Below are 19,025 nucleotides of genomic sequence, written 5' to 3'. Positions count from 1 at the left end.
TTCGAATGTTCACACGTCGTACGTGGCTATTTAGAGTGAGCTCGGGGTGCGGTTACTCCGACAAATCCTCCAATATCTCCTCCTCCGAGGATCGACTTTAGTGGGCGTGTAATCCGAGGGGTACTCCTCCTAGATTGCGTGAAGAATCGTTTCAATCCCTGGAACGATGGAACAGTAGTAACAGGTGGATTACAATACTAATCCTTAGGGTTAGACGTGTGGAAAATGGGTTCAGAAGAACATCTGAACTAGGAAAGGTAAGTTTTTCCAAGTCGGTGCAGCGAATAGCAGGCATGAAGCAAGCACATAATCAGGCACTACAGCAACCTAGCTCGTTTACAGCAGTATATAGCATGGCAATATTAACAGTACTAAACAGAAGTAACATGCAATCGAAAGCAGATAGTAGCATGCAGTAGCTAGAATAAGCAAAAGCATGCAGCGAGTTTACATAGCAGTAAAAGGAAATGGTAGCATGCAGCAAGTTCATACGGTAGTAAAAGTAAGCAGTGGCATGCAGTAGTAGTAAGCAGTAACATGTAGTAATATAACACAGTAGCATGCAGCAGGTTCCGCAGAAACAAGTAAACTAGCAAGTTGTAGATTAGTCCCATTAGTGAATCCTACTTGGGTCGGTCCTAGACTCACTAATGCAACCTAATTCCCTACAACCAATGCTCTGATACCAACTATGACGCCCCGTACAAAATCATCGTGTACGGTACATCAACAACAGGATCATTACAAGGTCAAACACTATATGCTGTTTGAAAACCAGTTTTGCATTCATGAACAAATAACATTTTACAAAAGATGAATAGGAAACATTAACATGAGTACATGATACTAAGGTCATTACAAAGCTATTGTTTTAAAAATAACATAAGTTAGGAATGCAAAGTAAAAGTTTCATGCTTGAGACATCTCTAAGTAATGCAGCGGAAGTCTAACACAGCAAGTCTATAACAGCAAGTCTATACACCGAGACTAGAACAGTAAGGCTAACAGCAGAAGCAACAACGTCTAAACACTTGAGAAATACATGCTTAAAAAGTCAACACGAATGTTGGTGAGCTATAGTTTGTTTGTATTCTGTAATGTAATGTAGGCCACGAGATTTCAGTGCTTCAAACAAGCGTTTCAAATCAGTAATTCAAATCAGTATGATAAAGTATATGTATAACCGTGGGCACTCGGTAACTAACTTAACGTTTATACCCCCTGAAAGTACACTTGGCAAGTGCGTATGTCTACGAAGTATTAAACACTCGTTAAATGCTAGTGCGACTAGCCCGAGTGGGGATGTCAAACCCTATGGATCCATATCTAAGATTCGCGTTCACGGTTCAAAAACCAATGATTAAACGTTACCGAGCTAAAGGGAATGTTTATGCCGTTGTATAACCTACACATATATAAGTTTAAGTACTCGTGCCTAGTATGTAAAACATAAAATCCGCATGTATTCTCAGTTCCCAAAATAAGTTAAAGTAAAAAGGGAATGCTATAACTCACAGTGATAAAAGCGGTAAAGTCGGTAATGAAAGTACGCAAGTAGTAAGTCGGTCCGAAAGGTCGTCAACCTAAATCAAGGGTTACTAGGTCAGTAGGTTGTTTTTATAAATTCTAATAGTGCATAAAATAAGTTTAAGTGTCATCATCATCATCATTCATCATCATAAAAGCTAAGTAAGTTCGACAAGAATAGAGATCGAAACAATAGGCTGACTTCGGTCAGCTGCTGCGACCTCTACGTAAATCGAAAAGATGCATAGTCAGTGGCTATGGCTCCGTATGTGAGTCCCCTAACTGCTGACCAATTTTCAGAACCTAACTCATCTTCGTTTGACCGTGGCGACGGTTTAAGTGCGAGTAGGTCAGAAATTTCAGCACAACGTTAATAGGGTGTAGTGACTCTCGGAGGGCCATAAATCCTAAACCGTAACTCGGATTAAGACGAGGCCTAAACGGAAAATAATCTAATAGAACCGAACTAACTGAAAATAAACTTTCCAGTAGCCCAGGTGGTCTGATAAGATACGAAAATCAGTGGACAAGTGCTCCGGTGAGGTTCTTGGTGCTTGATGCTCATCACGGTTCTCATCCTTGATGCTTGTAGCTTCAAGTGTATAACTCGTTGATGGTTTAGCATCACTTTTGACCAAGATTCTACCATCAATACACAATATGTTAAGACCAAGTGGTAACACAACTCATTTAAGAGTCTTAGATGGATGATGAACCAAGGTTACATCATATCCTTAGTCTTAACACAATTACAAGTCCTATTTACAAATAAAGTTACAAACTTTACATCAATCAAACAAGTATGAACATGATCCAAGTCAAAAGAGGTGATGGAACCCTAAGCTAGAGAGCTTGAATCCCTTTCACACAATTTATAAGGTTACAAAGCTAGAAAGCTTGAACCTTTAGTGTTCTTGAAGATCTTGAAGCATAAAGCTTGGATCTTTAAGATATATGAAGATAACAAACAAAAGTTTGAATCTTTATAATAAAATAACAAGATTAAAGTAAAAGAAAGATGAATCTACAAGGTTGGTGAAGATTCAAAGCTAGAAAGCTTGAATCTTCCATGTTCTTGAAAGATTCATGCTTGAATCAACAAGATATAAGCAAGATCAAAGCTAAAAGGAACTTTGATCTCCATAATATGATGATGATGGCCATGAAAATGAAAGGAAAAGAAAAAGAAAAAGAAGACTTACAAGCAATACTAGAAAGGGAAGAAAGAAAGAACAAGTGTGTGTGAAAACTAAATGAGCAAGTGATTTGAATGAGAGGTAAATGGCTAGTATTTATAAGCAAGGAATTTGACAAGGATTGATGACATGGACAAGGGCTAGTATTTATAAGCAAGGAATTTGACAAGGATTGATGACATGGACAAGGGCTAGTATTTATAAGCAAGGAATTTGACAAGGATTGATGACATGGATAAGGGCTAGTATTTATAAGCAAGGAATTTGACAAGGATTGATGACATGGACAAGGGCTAGTATTTATAAGCAAGGAATTTGACAAGGATTGATGACATGGACAAGGGCTAGTATTTATAAGCAAGGAATTTGACAAGGATTGATGACATGGACAAGGGCTAGTATTTATAAGCAAGGAATTTAACAAGGATTAATGACATGGACAAGGGCTAATTAATTGGGTCACTAGCTAGAGTAGGGTGGGCTTGAGCCCAACAAGGTAGAAAGTCCAACAAGACTAACTATTGTGCATAATTAAATTACTACGCGTAATTAACCATCCAAAAACCCAGGTAATTATTATTATAAAATAATAATTAATATTTCGCAGTCATAATATTCCGATTATGACAAAAGTTAAACGTGCGCGCAAGTTCGCGGTTTATTCGAAACGTCAAATAACACTAACGGTTATAAAGGCTTCCAATGATCAAGTTATGTATCCTACGTACTCTAAGGCACGTTTTAACATATAAATGGAAGTAAACCACGTAAATCAAGTTTCCAGAGTATAAAGTAACACAGTACGCACAAATACGCAGTTTCGCAAAAACACAAGGCACAAAAGCAAGTCAAAAAATCCGGGTCGTTACAACTGGTCTTCTGATCTGACGTGTGGTAGAGAAATGATTTCGGCATCCATTTTTCTCGGATAAAGTGTCTATCCAGTTCAACATGTTTTGTTCCATCATGTTGCACTGGATTTTCTGAGATGGCAATTGCAGCTTCATTGTCGCATATAATTTGAATGGTTTCTTTTGGTGGGAACCCAATTTCTGTTAGTAATTTTTTAATCCATAAGACCTCGGCCACTCCTTTCGCTATCCCTCTGAATTCTGATTCAGCGCTTGAGAGTGTGATAACTTTTTGTTTCTTACTTCTCCATGCAACTAGATTCCCTCCAACGAGTGTAAAAAAACCTGATGTAGATCTTCTATCTCCTTTTTCTCTGGCCCAACTAGCATCTGTATAAATTTTGGTTTCTAGGTGTCCATTCTTTTCAAAGACGACTCCATGATCTGCTGTTTTCTTTAGATATCTGATGATTCTGATTACGGCTTCCATATGGTGAACTTGTGGTTGATGCATGAATTTACTCACAAACCCAACTGCATCTGCTATATCTGGTCGAGTGTGAGGAAGGTAGATCAGTTTTCCTACAAGTCTTTGATATCGCCCTTTATCAGTAGGATCAGCTTCGTCTTCCATATATAACTTTTGGTTTGGAATCATAGGAGTATCAGCTGGTTTGCAATCGATCATCCATGTTTCTGCAAGAAAATCAAGAATATATTTCTTTTGACAAATAAATATTCCCCGTCGGGATTGTAGTACCTCAATCCCTAAAAAATATTTAAGTCTGCCCAAATCTTTCATTTCAAATTTATTAAATAAATTTGTTTTTAGTTTTGAAATTTCTTCTTTATCATTTCCGGTAATTATCATGTCATCAACAAAATAATCAAACATGTGATAAGATTCTTTCTTTGTTTAAGAAATAGGGTATGGTCTGAATTACTTTGTTTAAAACCATATTTTTTCATAGCTAATGTGAGTCTCCCAAACCAAGCCCGCGGAGATTGTTTTAACCCATATAAAGCTTTTTTAAGTCGACAAACTTCCCTGTTTTTGAAGTTGTCAGCGAATCCCGGTGGTGCTTCCATATAGACTTCTTCTTTCTGTTCGTCATGTAGAAATGCGTTCTTTACATCAAATTGATGTAATGGCCATTCCTGATTAGCAGTGATCGAGAAGAGAACTCTGAAGGTATCAATTTTCGCAACCAGTGAGAAAGTTTCGAAGTAATCAATCCCGTATGTCTGAGTATACCCTTTCGTAACCAGACGAGCTTTATATCTTTCAATAGTACCATCTGGATTGTGCTTTATCATAAATACCCATCGACATCCCACTGGTTTCTTTCTTTGAGGCATAACACATTTTTCTCATGTGTCATTATCATTCAAAGCTTTCATCTCAACTTCCATCGCTTTTTTCCAGTTTTTTGATTTTAAAGCTTGCTCGACGGAAGTAGGAATTTTTTCAGAGTAAATTGCGAAATTAAACTGTTGAGCTTCTTTTGATAGATTTCCTTGTGCTATATTAGTCATGGGATATCTAGATCTTTGCGTTTCTTTTTCCGGAGAGTATCGTTTTGGTGGGACACCTCTATTAGCTCTTTGAGGTAGGACATAACGTTGAGCGGTTTCGTCGGAGTTTGGGTCACTTTTTTCCTCTTGAGTTTGATGCTCATTAGTCGAAGAGGTTTCAGTGGTCTCGTGATTTGGTGGAGTAGTTTCGGTAGGTTCATGGTTTTGTGTTTTTTGTGTTGGCTCATGGATTGGTGTCGAGGTTTGTATAGGTTCGGGGTCTTGTATTGGCTCGGGATTTGGTGTTGAGTTTGTAGATTTGTGTATTGGTTCGGGGTTTTGAGTTTGAGGTGGTACCCATGAAATGTCCCGTTCATATTGATTATAAACGTTCCATATTAATTGATTTCGTCGCGAGGTTTTGACCTCTATATAAGACGTTTTTCAAAGACTGCATTCATTTTTAAAACAACCATAACCTTTATTTTATCTATAAAGGTTTAAAAAGCATTACGTAGATTACCAAATAATGATAATCTAAAATATACCGTTTACACACGACCATTACATAATGGTTTACAATAAGAATATATTATATCAAAAATAAGTTTCTTGAATGCAGTTTTTACATAATATCATACAAGCATGGGCTACAAATCTTGTCCTTATTTTAGTATGCAACAGCGGAAGCTCTTAATAATCACCTGAGAATAAACATGCTTAAAACGTCAACAAAAAATGTTGGTGAGTTATAGGTTTAACCTATATATTATCAAATCATAATAATAATAGACCACAAGATTTCATATTTCAATATACATCCCATACATAGAGATAAAATTCATTCATATGGTGAACACCTGGTAACCGACATTAACAAGATGCATATAAGAATATCCCCTATCATTCCGGGAAATCCTTCGGACATGATAAAAACGAATTCGAAGTACTAAAGCATCCGGAACTTTGGATGGGGTTCGTTAGGCCTAATAGATCTATCTTTAGGATTCGCGTCAATTAGTAGATCGGTTTACTAATTCTTAGGTTACCAAGAAAAAGGGGCATATTCGGCTTCGATCATTCCCCCATATAATGTAGTTTCAATTACTTGTGTCTATTTCGTAAAACATTTATAAAACTGCATGTATTCTCATCCCAAAATATTAGATTTTAAAAGTGGGACTATAACTCACTTTCACAGATTTTTACTTCGTCGGGAAGTAAGACTTGGCCACTGGTCGATTCACGAACCTATAACAAATATGTACATATATATAAAAGTATGTTCAAAATATATTTACAACACTTTTAATACATTTTGATGTTTTAAGTTTATTAAGTCAGATGTCCTCGTTAGTAACCTACAACTAGTTGTCCATAGTTAGATGTACAGAAATAAATTGATATATATTATCTTGAATCAATCCACGACCCAGTGTATACACGTCTCAGGCTAGATCACAACTCAAAGTATATATATTTTTGGAATCAACCTCAACCCTGTATTGCTAACTCCAACATTACTGCATATACAGTGTCTATGATTGTTCCAAATAAAATATATATATATATATATATATATATATATATATATATATATATATATATATATATATATATATATATATATATATATATATATATATATATATATATATATATATGGGTCGATATGATATGTCAAACATTTGCATACGTGTCTATGGTATCTCAAGATTACATAATATATTAGAATACATGTATAACACAATATAAGTTAGCTAGGATATGATTAATATAAATTTGTTACCAATTTTCACATAGCTATAACAAGCAAAAATATCCAATCTTGTTTTACCCATAACTTCTTCGTTTTAAATCTGTTTTGAGTGTTTCAAGTTGCTATGGTTTCATATTGAACTTAAGTTTATGAATCTAAACAGAAAAAGTATAAGTTTATAGTCAGAAATACAGGTTACAAGTCGTTTTTGTAAAGGTAGTCATTTCAGTCGAAAGAACGACGTCTAGATGACCATTTTGGAAAACATACTTCCACTTTGAGTTTAACCATGATTTTTGAATATAGTTTCATGTTCATAAGAAAAATCATTTTCCCAGAAGAACAACTTTTAAATCAAAGTTTATCATATTTTTTAATTAACTAACCCAAAACAGCCCGCGGTGTTACTTCGACGGCGTATATCCGGTTTTACGGTGTTTTTCGTGTTTTCCGGTTTTAAATCATTAAGTTAGCATATAATATAGATATAGAACATGTGTTTAGTTGATTTTAAAAGTCAAGTTAGAAGGATTAACTTTTGTTTGCGAACAAGTTTAGAATTAACTAAACTATGTTCTAGTGATTTCAAGTTTAAACCTTCGAATAAGGTAGTTTTAAATATATGAATCGAATGATGTTATGAACATCATTACTACCTCAAGTTTTGTGGATAAACCTACTGAAATGAGAAAAATAGATCTAGCTTCAAAGGATCCTTGGATGGCTAGAAAGTTCTTGAAGCAGAATCATGACACGAAAACAAGTTCAAGTAAGATTTCCACTCGAAATAAGATTGTTATAGTTATAGAAATTGAATCAAAGTTTGAATATGAGTATTACCTTGTATTAGAAAGATATATTACTGTAAATAATAAAGATTTCTTGAGGTTGGATGATCACTTTACAAGATTGGAAGTAAGTTAGCAAACTTGGAAGTATTCTTGATTTTATGAAACTAGAACTTATAAAATTTATGAAGAACACTTAGAACTTGAAGATAGAACTTGAGAGAGATCAATTAGATGAAGAAAATTGAAGAATGAAAGTGTTTATAGGTGTTTTTGGTCGTTGGTATATGGATTAGATATAAAGGATGTGTAATTTTGTTTACATGTAAATAAGTCATGAATGATTACTAATATTTTTGTAATTTTATGTGATATTTCTTGCTAGTTGCCAAATGATGGTTCCTACATGTGTTAGGTGACTCACATGGGCTGCTAAGAGCTGATCATTGGAGTGTATATACCAATAGTACATACATCTAAAAGCTGTGTATTGTATGAGTACGAATACGGGTGCATACGAGTAGAATTGTTGATGAAACTGAACGAGGATGTAATTGTAAGAATTTTTATTAAGTAGAAGTATTTTGATAAGTGTCTTGAAGTCTTTCAAAAGTGTATGAATACATATTAAAACACTACATGTATATACATTTTAACTGAGTCGTTAAGTCATCGTTAGTCGTTACATGTAAATGTTGATTTGAAACTTTTAAGTTAACGATCATGTTAAATGTTGTTAACCCAATATTTATTATATCTAATGAGATATTAAATTATTATATTATCATGATATTATGATATATTAATATATCTTAATATGATATATATACATTTAAATGTCGTTACAACGATAATCGTTACGTATATGTCTCGTTTCGAAATCCTTAAGTTAGTAGTCTTGTTTTTACATATGTAGTTCATTGTTAATATACATAATGATATATTTACTTATCATTTATCATGATTAAACATAGTGTAACAATATCTTAATATGATTCATATATAATTAGTAAGACGTTGTTATAACGATAATCGTTATATATATCGTTTCGAGTTTCTTAATTCAATAAACTCAATTTTATGTATATAACTCATTGTTAAAATACCTAATGAGATACTTACTTATCATAATATCATGTTAATTATATATATAATCATATATGTGTCATCATATAGTTTTTACAAGTTTTAACGTTCGTGAATCACCGGTCAACTTGGATGGTCAATTGTCTATATGAAACCTATTTCAATTAATCAAGTCTTAACAAGTTTGATTGCTTAACATGTTGGAAACACTTAATCATGTAAATAAAAATTTCATTTAATATATATAACCATGGAAAAGTTCGGGTCACTACAGTACCTACCCGTTAAATAAATTTCGTCCCGAAATTTTAAGCATTTGGAGGTGTTGACGTATCTTCTGGAAATAAGTGCGGGTATTTCTTCTTCATCTGATATTCTCATTCTCAGGTGAACTCGGGTCCTCTACGAGCATTCCATCAAACTTTAACAATTGGTATCTTGTTTTGCTTAAGTCTTTTAACCTCACGATCCATTATTTCGACGGGTTCTTCGACGAATTGAAGATTTTCGTTGATTTGGATTTCGTCTAACGGAATAGTGAGATCTTCTTTAGCAAAACATTTCTTCAAATTTGAGACACGGAAAGTGTTATGTACAGCCGCGAGTTGTTGTGGTAATTCAAGTCGGTAAACTACTGGTCCGACACGATCAATAATCTTGAATGGTCCTATATACCTTGGATTTAATTTCCTTTGTTTACCAAATCGAACAACGCCTTTCCAAGTTGCAACCTTAAGCATGACCATCTCTCCAATTTCAAATTCTATATCTTTTCTTTTAATGTCGGTGTAGCTCTTTTGTCGACTTTGGGCGGTTTTCAACCGTTGTTGAATTTGGATGATCTTCTCGGTAGTTTCTTGTATTATCTCCGGACCCGTAATCTGTCTATCCCCCAATTCACTCCAATAAATCGGAGACCTGCACTTTCTATCATAAAGTGCTTCAAACGGCGCCATCTCAATGCTTGAATGGTAGCTGTTGTTGTAGGAAAATTCTGCTAAAGGTAGATGTCGATCCCAACTATTTCCTAAATCAATAACACATGCTCGTAGCATGTCTTCAAGTGTTTGTATCGTCCTTTCACTCTGCCCATCAGTTTGTGGATGATAGGTAGTACTCATGTCTAGACGAGTTCCTAATGCTTGCTGTAATGTCTGCCAGAATCTTGAAATAAATCTGCCATCCCTATCAGAGATAATAGAGATTGTTATTCCATGTCTGGAGACGACTTCCTTCAAATACAGTCGTGCTAACTTCTCCATCTTGTCGTCTTCTCTTATTTGCAGGAAGTGTGCTGATTTGGTGAGACAATCAACTATTACCCAAATAGTATCAAAACCACTTACAATCCTTGGTAATTTAGTGATGAAATCCATGGTAATGTTTTCCCATTTCCATTCTGGGATTTCGGGTTGTTGAAGTAGACCTGATGGATTCTGATGCTCCGCTTTGACCTTAGAACACGTCAAACATTCTCCTACATATTTAGCAATATCGACTTTCATACCTGGCCACCAAAAATGTTTCTTGAGATCCTTGTACATCTTCCCCGTTCCAGGATGTATTGAGTATCTGGTTTTATGAGCTTCTCTAAGTACAATTTCTCTCATATCTCCAAATTTTGGTACCCAAATCCCTTCACCCTATACTGGGTTCCGTCTTCCCTAATATTAAGATGCTTCTCCGATCCTTTGGGTATTTCATCCTTTAAATTTCCCTCTTTTAAAACTCCTTGTTGCGCCTCCTTTATTTGAGTAGTAAGGTTAGTGTGAATCATTATATTCATAGCTTTTACTCGAATGGGTTCTCTGTCCTTTCTGCTCAAGGCGTCGGCTACCACATTTGCCTTCCCCGGGTGATAACGAATCTCAAAGTCGTAATCATTCAACAATTCAATCCATCTGAGCTGCCTCATGTTCAGTTGTTTCTGATTAAATATGTGTTGAAGACTTTTGTGGTCGGTATATATAATACTTTGGACCCCATATAAGTAGTGCCACCAAGTCTTTAATGCAAAACAACTGCGCCTAATTCCAAATCATGCGTCGTATAATTCTGCTCTTGAATCATCAATTGTCTAAATGCATAAGCAATTACTTTTGTTCGTTGCATTAATACACAACCGAGACCTTGCTTTGAGGCGTCACAATATATCACAAAATCATCATTCCCTTCAGGTAATGACAATATAGGTGTCGTAATTAACTTTTTCTTCAACAATTGAAACGCTTTTTCTTGTTCATCCTTCCATTCAAATTTCCTCCCTTTATGCATTTATGCATTTAAGGGTTTTGCTATTCTGGAAAAGTCTTGGATGAACCTTCTATAGTAACCAGCTAGCCCTAAAAATTGGCGTATGTGTTTCGGAGTTTTCGGGGTTTCCCACTTTTTAACGGTTTCAATCTTTGCTGGATCCACCTGAATACCTTCTTTGTTCACTATATGACCGAGGAATTGAACTTCTTCCAACCAAAATGCACACTTTGAAAACTTAGCGTATAGTTTTTCTTTTCTCAGCAACTCTAGCACTTTTCTCAAATGTTCTTCGTGCTCTTGGTCATTCTTCGAGTAAATAATTATGTCATCGATGAAAATAATGACAAACTTGTCAAGATATGGCCCACACATTCAGTTCATGAGGTCCATGAACACAACTGGTGCGTTAGTCAATCCAAACGGCATAACCATAAACTCGTAATGATCGTAACGCGTCCTAAAAGCAGTCTTCGGAATGTCATCCTCTTTCACCCGCATTTTGTGATATCCAGAACGTAAATCGATCTTCGAATAAACCGACGAGCCTTGTAGTTGATCAAATAAGTCATTGATTCTCGGTAATGGGTAACGGTTCTTGATGGTAAGTTTGTTCAACTCTCGGTAGTCGTTACACAACCTGAATGTACCATCTTTCTTCTTGACAAACAGAATAGGAGCTCCCCATGGTGATGTACTTGGTCGAATGAAACCACACTCTAAAAGTTCCTGTAACTGACTTTGTAATTCTTTCATTTCGCTGGGTGCGAGTCTGTATGGAGCACGAGCTATTGGTGCAGCTCCTGGTACAAGGTCTATTTGAAATTCAACGGATCGATGTGGGGGTAATCCTGGTAATTCTTTCGGAAATACATCGGAAAATTCTTTTGCGACGGGAACATCACTGATGTTCTTTTCTTCAGGTTTAACTTCCTCGATGTGTGCTAGAATGACGTAACAACATTTTCTTATTAGTTTTTGCGCCTTCAAACTACTAATAATATTTAACTTCGCGTTGTTCTTTTCTCCGTACACCATTAAAGGTTTTCCTTTTTCATGCATAATGCGAATCGCATTTTTATAACAAACGACCTCTGCTCTTACCTTCTTCAACCACTCCATGCCAATTATTACATCAAAACTCCCTAACTTGACTGGTATTAAATCAATCTTAAACGTTTCATCACCCATTTTAATTTCTCTATCCCGACATATATTATCTGCTGAAATTAATTTACCATTTGCTAATTCGAGTAAAAATTTATTATCCAAAGGCGTCAATGGGCAACTTAATTTAGCACAAAATTCACTACTCATATAGCTTCTATCCGCACCCGAATCAAATAAAACATAAGCAGATTTATCGTCAATAAGAAACGTACCCGTAACAAGCTCCGGGTCTTCCTGTGCTTCTGCCGCATTAATATTGAAAACTCTTCCACGGCCCTGCCCATTAGTATTCCCCTGATTCGGGCAATTTCTAATAATGTGGCCCGATTTTCCACATTTATAACAAACAGCGTTGGTATTACTTGCTCCGACACTATTCGTTTCTGCATTACTTGTTCTGACATTATTTGTTCCTTTAGTTCTGTTAAACTTTGGTCCGTAGACCTCACACTTTGTCGCGCTATGACCATTTCTTTTACACCTATTGCAAAATGTCGTGCAAAACCCCTGATGATTTTCTTCACACCTATAACATGGCTGTTTTTGGTTTTTGTTGCCGTTGTTGTTATTGAGGTTGTTGTTGGGATTGTTATTGTTATTGAAACGGTTGTTGTAGTTGTTGTTGTTGTTGGGATGTTTGTTGTAGTTATTCTTAGGATTGTGGTTATTGTTGCGATTGTTGTTGCGGTTGTTGGGATAGTTGTTCCGATTGTGGTTGTAACTGTTGTTGTTGTTGTATTGGTGACTCTTGTCACCGTTTTCCTCCCACTTCCTCTTGAGTTATTTCGTGTTGGCTTCTTCGGCCACCTGCTCTTTAATTCTTCCCTCAATCTGATTTATGAGTTTATGAGTCATTCGAATTGCCTTCTGTATAGAAGCGGGCTCGTGTGAACTCACATATTCTTGAATCCTTACTGGTAACCCTTTTACAAATGCGTCGATCTTCTATTCTTCATCTTCGAATGCTCCCGGACACAATAGGCACAACTCTGTGAATCGTCGTTCATATGTGGTAACGTCGAACACTTGTGTTCGTAACTCTCTAAGTTCTGCCTTGAGTTTATTGACTTTGTTTCTAGGACGGTACTGCTCGTTCATCAATTGCTTGAATGCCGACCACGGTAGTGCGTAAGCAGCATTTTGTCCTACCTGTTCAAGATAGGTGTTCCACCACGTTAACGCAGTACCTGTGAAGGTATGCGTAGCGTACTTAACTTTGTCCTCTTCAGTACACTTACTTATGGCAAACACCGATTCGACTTTCTCGGTCCACCGTTTCAATCCAATTGGTCCTTCGGTTCCATCAAATTCCAAAGGTTTGCAGGCAGTGAATTCTTTGTAGGAGCATCCTACACGATTTCTTGCGCCGTTAGCTGCATTGCTAGATTCAGAGTTATTGTTGTTATGTAGCGCAGCCTGTACTGCGGCTATGTTTGCAGCAAGAAAGGTACGAAATTCCTCTTCGCTCATATTCATGGTGTGTCGAGTAGTCGGTGCCATTTCCTTCAAAATAGCCAACTGAATTGAGTTAATCATACAGAATATTAAGAGTAGTCAATAGTATTTTGTAGCATAATATGAACTCATTTATAAAAGCTTTTTCTTCATATTAGCATTTTATAAGTTTAAATTCGGGTACTACCTACCTGTTAAGTTCATACTTAGTAGCTAATATACAATTCAACTACTACAATTCCATATGAAAAACTGATTATAATAATATATCACATACAAATATTCTTCAAACTTACAACTTCGCTATATTACATATAACATGAAATATAGTACACTTTGATACAGGACATTTTGAAGATAAACCTAGTTAATACGCAAGTTGTTCAGCAAAGGAAATAAAGACACGTAATTCATAAGTCCAGAAACAAGTCATGCATTCTGGTTTTACTAAGACGACTTCCCATCCTTGGTCTTGTGGAAAATAACCGTTATGACCATTGGCTAGACAGCATGTTGTAATGTCATCAAAAGGATGAGGGTTTCGTAATGTCCAATAGCCCCGTAATAATCTAAAAACCTTGTTTCTCACCCCAACTACTGAATCCGTCACTTGTGGGAAGGTTTTATTTAAAAGTTGCAATCCGATGTTCTTTTTCTCACTTTGGTAAGAAGCGAACATCACTAACCCGTAAGCATAACGTGCTTCTTTATGTCGCATGTTAGAAGCTCTTTCTAATTCACGAAATCCTATGTTGGGATATGTTGAGTCAAAATAGGTTCTTAACCCGTAGCGTAAAATTGCATTTGGGTTCCCCGCATTTAACGCTTTAAAGAAAACACGGCGTAACTTACGGTCTCCCCAATATGATATACCCCACCTATCAAAGGAAAGCCTTTTATAAACTAAGGCATTTCTTGAAAGTCTTTCAAATGTTTGACAAGTTAATTTTTCCATAATTAATTGTGCTGATGAATTCTGGCCGACTCTAGACAAGATTTCCTCAATCATATCCTCAGGTAGATCTTCTAAAATATTCGGTTGTCTACCCTTAACGTCCATTTTGTTTTTATACTGTAAAATAGACAAGGATTAGATTCGTAAAAGATAATTAACAAACAATACAAGCAATTTTTACATAGAACATAAAAGTACAAGCACACTACAATACATATAATACACAACATGATTACAACCCTCTAATCTGAATCACTGGTTTCTTCTTCTTCGGACTTGGTTCATTTTCCTAATTTTCTAGGAATATATGGTGTTCCTCTAATACGAGCCGTCGTTTTCCATAATGGTTTAGAAAAACCTGGTGGTTTAGAGATTCCCGGGTCATTGTTACATTTTAGGAAATACGGATGTTGCCGATACATATAAAGTTCATCGGAGTTGGAATCGGATTTCTCTATTTTTATACCTTTTCCCTTATTATTTTCTTTCGCTTTATTAATTGGGTCGAGGTAATTTCTATAACATCATCGGAATCCTCATCGGGATCCGATTCATCGGAAAATTGGTAATCTTCCCAATATTTTGCTTCCTCGGCGGAAACACCATTGACCATTATTAACTTTGGTCCGTTGGTTGAGGATTTTCTTTTATTTAATCGATTCACTATAGGTATCAATATTTCTTCTTCCGGAACCTCTTCTTCTTCTTCTGGTTCCTCCTCTTCCGATTCCTCCTCTTCTGGTTCCTCTTCTTCCGGTTCTTCCTCTTCCGGTTCCTCCTCTTCCGGTTCCTCTTCGGGAATTTGTGAATCTTCCCAAAATATATTTGACTCTTCATTATTATTAGGTGAATCAATGGGATTTGTACTAGAGGTAGACATCTATCACACAATATCAAACACGTTAAGAGATTAATATATCACATAATATTTATATGTTAATAATATATAGTTTCCAACAAAAAAAAAAGTTAAGCAATCGTTTTTGAAGAAAAACACGGTCGAAGTCCAGACTCACTAATGCATCCTAACAAACTCGGTAAGACGCACTAATGCAATTTTATGGATCTCTAAGACCAACGCTCGGATACCAACTGAAATGTCCCGTTCATATTGATTATAAACGTTCCATATTAATTGATTTCGTCGCGAGGTTTTGACCTCTATATGAGACGTTTTCAAAGAATGCATTCATTTTTAAAACAACAATAACCTTTATTTTATCTATAAAGGTTTAAAAAGCATTACGTAGATTATCAAATAATGATAATCTAAAATATACCGTTTACACACGACCATTACATAATGGTTTACATTAAGAATATATTACATCAAAAATAAGTTTCTTGAATGCAGTTTTTACATAATCTCATACAAGCATGGACTTCAAATCTTGTCCTTATTTTAGTATGCAACAGCGGAAGCTCTTAATAATCACCTGAGAATAAATATGCTTAAAACGTTAACAAAAAATGTTGGTGAGTTCTAGGTTTAACATATATATTATCAAATCATAATAATAATAATAGACCACAAGATTTCATATTTCAATATACATCCCATACATAGAGATAAAATTCATTCATATGGTGAACACCTGGTAACCGACATTAACAAGATGAATATAAGAATATCCCCTATCATTCCGGGAAATCCTTCGGACATGATAAAAACGAATTCGAAGTACAAAAGCATCCGGTACTTTGGATGGGGTTCGTTAGGCCCAATAGATCTATCTTTAGGATTCGCGTCAATTAGTAGATCGGTTTACTAATTCTTAGGTTACCAATCAAAAGGGGCATATTCGGCTTCGATCATTCACCCATATAATGTAGTTTCAATTTACTTGTGTTTATTTCGTAAAACATTTATAAAACTGCATGTATTCTCATCCTAAAATATTAGATTTTAAAAGTGGGACTATAACTCACTTTCACGGATTTTTACTTCGTCGAAAAGTAAGACTTGGCCACTGGTCGATTCACGAACCTATAACAAATATGTACATATATATCAAAGTATGTTCAAAATATATTTACAACACTTTTAATACATTTTGATGTTTTAAGTTTATTAAGTCAGCTGTCCTCGTTAGTAACCTACAACTAGTTGTCCATAGTTAGATGTACAGAAATAAATTGATATCTATATTATCTTGAATCAATCCATGACCCAGTGTATACACGTCTCAGGCTAGATCACAACTCAAAGTATATATATTTTTGGAATCAACCTCAACCCTGTATAGCTAACTCCAACATTACTGCATATAGAGTGTCTATGGTTGTTCCAAATAATATATATAGATGGGTCGATATGATATGTCAAAATATTTGCATACGTGTCTATGGTATCCCAAGATTACATAATATATTAGAATACATGTATAATATAATATAAGTTAGCTAGGATATGATTAATATAAATTTGTTACCAATTTTCACGTAGCTATAACAAGCAAAAATATCCAATCTTGTTTTACCCATAACTTCTTCGTTTTAAATCCGTTTTGAGTGTTTCAAGTTGCTATGGTTTCATATTGAACTTAAGTTTATGAATATAAATAGAAAAAGTATAAGTTTATAGTCGAAAATACAGGTTACAAGTCATTTTTGTAAAGGTAGTCATTTTAGTCGAAAGAACGACGTCTAGATGACCATTTTGGAAAACATACTTCCATTTTGAGTTTAACCATGATTTTTGAATATAGTTTCATGTTGATGTGCAGAATCGTAACCTTTATTTATGAACGGATTTGAGTTGTTTTGTTACACGAATTGATTTATTGTATATGTGGTATTTTATTGTATTCAGGTTGATTTCACACATATATAGGCAACTAGTCCTATTCATGTAGTTTAGTTTATCGGTAAATCCGATTCGTTCCACAGGGAGATGGAGTGTTTAATGGTTTTTATTAGTCTTTGATGTCAAACTTAATTAAAGGGGGTTTTGGATTAGGCAATTGTAAAATAACAGTAAAAGAAAATAACTAAAACTAATTTACTAAATAAAATTACAAGATTACAAAAATTAACTTAAAAAGGAACTAAATGAAAATAAACTAATTATGATGCATTAATTATGTTACTAAATGGTAATCAGTAAAATAGTAATTTTTAATGAAACTATATATTTAGAATTTTGTTTTGAGCAATTACAATAGAAACTTATTTAAATTAACTAAAATGCATTTTTAGTAAAACTAATACAAATTAAAAGGAATTTAATTAATTTACTAATTATAAACTAATTACAATTTATAAACCTATAATAAGTAATACTAATTTTAGGATTAAAACATGTATTATAAGTATTTTAAATAACTTTAACTAATTAACTTTATTAAAATAACTAAAATAACTAATAACCTAAATATAAATATAATTAAATAACAAAAACCCTAATTTTAACCTAGCTGTACTGTAGCCGCGTTTTAGCCTTACACGATTCGTGTGATGATACACGATTCGTGTACGTGTAAAAATATGTGACAACTTAACTGTTACGAAAATTAAATGTTTTTATGTATTTTTCTAATATTTTAAAATGGTAAATCGTAAATAATAATAATAATACTTTTATAACAAATATAAATAAGATAAATGGGAGTGTTTACTTAATTGTGTCACCCCTAGGTCCATGGATTGTTTTAAGTTTTACGCCCTATTAAAATGTTCTAGTATCAAACTTTACATTTTTCTCTCGAATAAACATAAGGTTACAACTTAACTAAATAAAATCTAATTTTCATCGGATTCTTTTTAGAAAGCTACTATTCTCCAAGTATTTAAATTGAGACCTAGCCTAGTTTTGACCTTCGCCAATACCCAAATTATAACGGTTTCCCTTTTTATAATTTCACTGTCATGTAATTTATTGATATCACCCAAACCACCGAAGTTTATTTCTAAATTGGTGTTAATAAATTATCCATAAATTCGTCTAGATCACTTTTAATGTTGAAGCTTAATTTATGTAAATAAAAATAACTTTCGTTATTTGAATTTAATAAATTAAGTGGCAAGGGTTAAATACCTAATTACATAAAAATGGTTCTTTTTAACTAGGCTCAATATTAAAAATACTAAAGTTACATTTTAACTTTTACAGATGGTAACAATCCATTTCACTAGGGGCTCTACATTTAAGCAAACACTAGGGAAATTTAGCTATTCATTACACTAGGGTAGACATAAAAATATAGATATGCAAACATAATAACAACGCTAATTTTAACAGAGTAAACTTACTAAAATATCTTCACTTGCATTAACTTCAAACGGTAGAAAAATTACAATAATAACACCCCTTTCACGCGTACAATAACACCCTTTATCACGAACAATACCCCCTTAATATTTGAAACTAATCCTAATAATTGAACTTTGAAACTGAAATGTAAATAATACTGATAATAAAAGTGACAATAGATGTGTATAGTAATTTTGTGTTGTAATCTCCTGTGTGTA

This window comes from Rutidosis leptorrhynchoides, chromosome 3, assembly GCF_046630445.1.
Source record: "Rutidosis leptorrhynchoides isolate AG116_Rl617_1_P2 chromosome 3, CSIRO_AGI_Rlap_v1, whole genome shotgun sequence".
In the NCBI taxonomy this organism is placed as follows: domain Eukaryota; kingdom Viridiplantae; phylum Streptophyta; class Magnoliopsida; order Asterales; family Asteraceae; genus Rutidosis; species Rutidosis leptorrhynchoides.
Note: the sequence above shows the minus strand (reverse complement) of the source record.